Below are 6,000 nucleotides of genomic sequence, written 5' to 3'. Positions count from 1 at the left end.
AGCTGAAGTAATGTATAAGAGGTTTCTGAAGTCGAATAGAAATGAAAGAAAGGCTAGCTTTACAGAAGTTTGTGGAAGAGAGTTTGGGATAGAAAAACATGAGAAGGTTTGAAAGTCTTAAAATGGTGTGTTTTATTTAAAATCCAGTGTGCCTTAAAGTATAAATTGCATTTTTAATTTTTGAACCAACTCCTACTCGGTTTGCTGAAAGGACTTGACTCTAGATATACAAAGCAAATCAAGAATTGCAGAACAAGGCTGGGCATTTACTATGGAGCCAGACACTGCCTTCAGTGCCCTTCCCTGCTCTGGTTAAATGAGGTGCATCTGCTGGCATCACATCCTAATGTCTCCATAGTAATCCTGAACACAAACCACAAGATGCCTTCACTGTGATCATATTATCTGACTTTTTTCTTCCTTTCTCATTCATCTTGCTCAAAATGAACAATAAAAGGCATTGATATGCATGGTTGCGTCCTAAATTGTCTATTTGTTTACCAGAAAATGGTTATGATTTTTTAGAGATGTTTAGTCAAACATTTATTTAGAACAGTTTAAAAACAAAATATAAATAAACAAAAATTAAAAGCAAGTACAGAAAATTCTGGAAACTGGTGATGATTATGGGAGTATCAATGTTTTGTATTCAACTTCAATAGTACTTTGCACCACCTTTGACAAATAATTCTGTTCTCTGATATGGTTATCAGATCTTAGAGTCAGATAAATATCTTACTTTTATAATTACAGGTAGACCTTGGAATCTGTACTTGAGGAATTTGCTTTAATTTGAAATAATATATCATTTTAATTCTGTGTCTTCATAGTTCTTGGAAAATATTCTTCAAGTCTTAACATTGAGATGCAGATACAGGATTTTAATAACGTTCTATAAATAACATTGCCTCAAATTGATTTTTTATATATAACTTCTTTAGGAAGATTTATACAACTTCTCTCTGTTTACACATCTCAATATCTTACATATAACCTATTTGATAATATTTACAAAGATGCAGTTCTCTATATATTCCCTTGTTATTTAATTTACATGTTAATCACATGGTATAAAATTAATTAATCTTCTTTAGGAGCTAGTAATTAATATAATGAATTGTTAAATTTTTGAGTTTCTAAAAAATGTTTTAGTGACATAATTTGTGGATATTTATTTTGTATTATTCAAATGTTCAATTTTCATAACTATTTTATTTTCTTTAATAGTTTCACATATTTTTATGTAAACAATATCAAAGGTTTAGAAAGTATATTGCATAAGAATTGAAATCATCTACCTAATATTCTTTTTATACTCAATGTATGGCATATTGGTAAGGGTAAATTGCTTCATACAATATTATTATATCACTATTTCACATACTTGTCAAGTCTCATAATAATATATAATATTTCTATTACAGTAGATATTATAGAATATTACAAGAGTCACAAAGTAGATACTTTGACTAATTTCCTACAATTAATGATGTTTAATACAATTTCAAAAGTATTGTTCCTCACAGTATGAGAAACATTTTTTACACAGATGTAGTTATAAGTAGTTACTCTTATTACTGTAAAGCATGCATTTTCAAAGAGAACAACCAGTAGGCTGTCTGAATCATGTGGTCACTTCATAGTGTATACAAGGAATATCATAGCTCTGTGGTTTGAAATTCGTGTATAGATGCAGTTATCTATTAATTTATTAATGTGTACTAATTTGTACACTTGTCAGGCTTTGCCTGGTTAACTCTTCTTTAATGTCTTCTAACCATTGTCAGCTATGAAAATGTATACCTCTGGCCAACCATCCAACATTCCTACTCTCTCTGAGATTTTGTTCAACAGAGTCCATGAATTATTCCTTCTGTTACCTATTGATCTCAACTCAGCCAGTCAGAGCTTCTGCCTCAAGCAAAGACTCTCCGAGCCTTTCTTTTGTGTTAGTGGTTAGAAAGCAGCCTTTTCATTTCTGTTAGTGAACCATGCAGCACAAGGTAACTGTGTTCTTCCAAGTTTCTAGGAAAAGGTCTGCTCATGATAGAGCTTAAAACTCACAGCTAATGAAAGCCAAGGAGAGATGGATAATGTGAAGGAGGCATAAGTCACTCCATCCCTTTCCCTTACTCATGGCTGCAGCCCACCTATGGCTGCATTTTTCTTAAGTTTTGTGGTTTTATGTGCATTTACTTATTGTTTTTATTTTTGGTACAAGTTGCTATTTTGTTTATTGGCAATCAATCATATTTCTGAAATTTATCTAGTTTCACTTACATTAATCTCTCTTTTGTAAATTTTCAGCAAAATGGAAAGTCTTAGAGACAGGCCAACAAGCTAAATTCTTCTTTCTTCCCCAATTGAAGGTGGGATGGATAGGGGCCTCAGCCATCTTAAGGTATAACAAATACCTGAGACACATAAACATCTAAGGAAGAAAGCCTTATTAGAGCTAAAAGTGTCAGGGATTTTATGATTCATGGTAACTTGTCCTTTTACACTGGGTATTTTCAAGTAATTTATTGCAACTGGGATAGCTCAGTAGAAGTCTGAATGGTAGCAAAGAAAAATGGAACAGACATGTGCCCTAATTTCTTCTTCAAGACTGTGCCCTAGAGACCCAACATCTTTTTATTGTCTACTATCACCACCACCACCACCACAAGCAGCTTCATTCCATAACTGATCAGCAGTGTAGCAGTCTGGTAACCAGTTCCTAAACACATGGATCTTCAGGGACAACGCAGATTCAAACTGTAAGAGCCATTTACTTTTTTTTTTTTAATTAACTACATGAGAGTAAAATATGAAGTTTTTAGTGACAAACTTTCCTGGCACTGCTTGTAGCCAAGTGATCAAATACTGAAAGTTAACACAATCTATGTCATGATCTGCCATTCCCTTTAGGGCAGGCAACAAGTAGGATTCTTCAATTATAGTGTATTCTTTCTTAGAATCCCCAAACTCAAGTCTGGCCAGCAGACAACCCGACCAGATTGGACATTCTGTAAGAAGAGACTTGATACCCTATGAGCATATACAGGGGGAGGAAGTGCCCCTCAGGAACAGTCATAGGGGAGGGGAATAAGAGGAAAATGGGAGGGAGGGAAGAATGGGAGGATACAAGGAATGGGATAACCATTGAGATGTAACAAGAATAAATTAATAAAAATGAAAAAAAGATGCCTTGTAATAGCCTTCAGATATGGAGGTGATAAAAATAAAGAAAATGGACACAGCTGTGACAGAAAGTAAATAGGAATTGAAAGCTGATGAAAAAGCTTGTTTATAGAGTTTCACTTAATGTAATGGTTTGCCCGGCACTGGTGTTACAATCCTTTAATCCCAGCACCCAGAGGCAGAGGCAGGTGGATCTTTGAGTTGGAGGCTAGCCTGCTTTAGAGACTGAGTTCTAGGATAGCCAAAGTGACACAGGTCAACCTAGCCTCAAAAATTAATTAGTTAGTTAATTAATTTAAAAAGTAATGAGTGGTAGATTTTTAGTTTTAACAAATAGACAAGGACAGCATCAGACAACATAGATATAGTGAAAGTACTGAAGGGTTGGTTGGATATACTCAGAAATGCTGTCATTGCAAAAACATCTATGATTATGCTATAATTTATTAAAAGTGAGAACATGAATGAGCATCATAAACAGACTTGATAGTGATAAGTTAGAATTATGTGCCCTGACCATCATCTTTCATTATGTAGCTTGTTTAACATACAATGTTGCAAAATATCATGTTTTAATTTTTGTATACACAATGCATCTCTGTCATTGTTCTATAGCTGGGAAGAGACAACGCGACCGCCCAACTTTTATAAAGTATTTGAGGACTCACTTATAGTTTCAGAGGGTCAGTCCATTATTATCATGGCAGGGAGCATGGTACCAAACATGGAGCTTGTTGGAACAGTAGAACTGCAGAACTACACCCTGATTCACAAGGAGACAGAGAGAGAGAGAGAGAGAGAGAGAGAGAGAGAGAGAGAGAGAGAGAGAGAGAGAGAGAGAGAGAGACTGAGACTGCTGACTGCTCCTGGAATGGACTTTTGAAACCTTAAAGTCCACCCAGTGATACACTTCTTCCAACAAAGCCAGACTTCCTAATCTCTCGAATCTTCTAAATAGTGGCAAGCCCAATGATTAAACATGCAAATATGCGAACCTATGAGGGCCATTTTATTCAACCTAACACATATTATACTATATTTCTCTTGTTCAAAGCTGCTAATTAGAACATTCTCTTCAGGTAGCTTCCAGGGGCAGAGAACTGAGAGTGCTGTGGGGATCAATCTGAGGAGAGCCTTCCATGTCCTCACCAAATATGTGAAAGTGCATGCCCCCAAAGGAACACTGGTGGTCTTCTCAGGCCACTTATTCAGTCAACAATGAATTGCATGTCTTCTGTATCTACAGAAGGAGCTGAGCAGACAAAGCCTTCAGTCTCATAGAGCTTACAGTCCAAATGGAAAAATATAAGAAAACATACCTGCACAGTATGGTGTAGCTTTAGGCTAGGGCATAGGTATTTAAGCATGATGTGCCAGTCCTGTACCTGGTTTAAGTCTTCAGACAATGTTACATTCACATGAGCGTTGTTCTCTGAAATGCTTGGCATTTGACCCAGAAGCTATGGACAAGAGTTTAATGAAACATAAACAATTTGAAAATATAGCTGTGGAGGCAAAACACTGGTGCAGAGCCCAAAGCACTAGAGCAGCTCCTGGAAAGGACCCGGAGAACCCAGCTCAGGAAGAGCAAAGGAGGACAGGAACTGAGCAGAAGGTCCTTAAAGTTGGCTGTTGTCCCTTCCTATTTAAATAGTCATAGCTTTGACAACTGTCCTTGTTACAACTATGGTTCTCACATAGTCTCTATGGGAATCCTAGCAGAACCCTTCAGGTTTCTGTCACAAGTGATTAGCAGAAACCAAAGGCCTCTAGGTACTGCATATGCCAAGCACTTTTTCCTTAGGAGAGGCAGGCTATAAACAGATGGCAAGAACAATGTGAGCTATTACAACTATTTTCAATGCTTTTTACCAAAATATTGAGATTTATGTCTGCATTTTTCCAACAATCCAAGTCATTGTTAATTCTAAAAATCATAACACACTTTTAAAAATTGGCTACTATAGGTAGACTAAACTTATATGCAAACTTTAATATTTATACAAACCAACAGAATCTGCTATATACAAAGACTTAACAAGTTTCTACTATTTTCCAGATTAAGAAAACAAACAAACAAACAAACAGACAAATTGGGCCATGACATTCGGCTTTCTAAACAACAAAACAACCAAACAAACAAACAAAAGACCAAACAGAAACAAACAAACCAAACTAAATGGTAAGGTCTGTTACCATAGGCTGCTATGAGGCTGAAGGCTGATTTTCATGCCATGATGTGTGCTGAGCAGAGCTTGCTCCAGTACATACCCTGTCTCTGGCTGATGGCAGACATTTGTCAAGAGGCTCAGTAGAGAACCTTATCACAGAACTTGAAACTTCCTGAAAGCCACATGGCAGAGAGAATAGCTCTGATATCCACACTGACTGAACCTTTGCTATCATTTCTTTTCTTTACAGCTTGGCATATTTGAGCCACTCTTTTATATAATGTAAAGCAATTGAACTCATAATGGAATACCATTCAGTTATTAAAAACAAGGAAATCTTGAAATTTGCAAGGAAATGGATAGAACTAGAAACAATCATCCTAAGTGAGGTAACCAAGACCCAGAAAGACACACATGGTGTATACTCACTTTTAAGTGGACATTAGCCCAACATAGATGTCCTCTGAGAGACTCTACCCACTGGGGGCTCAGGACAGATACCTGGGCAGAGCACTAAGAGTTGTAGGGTAGAGTGGGGGATGGAAGGTCTGGGAGAGAACAGGAGCTCTACAGTCCGACTATCAAGCCCTGTGGATCTGGGCACGGGGGTGTGGTGGGGGGGTTGGCGGGGTGGATGCACAAATTG

Source organism: Acomys minous, assembly GCF_964271855.1.
Source record: "Acomys minous genome assembly, chromosome: 10".
Taxonomy (NCBI): Eukaryota; Metazoa; Chordata; class Mammalia; order Rodentia; family Muridae; genus Acomys; species Acomys minous.
Note: the sequence above shows the minus strand (reverse complement) of the source record.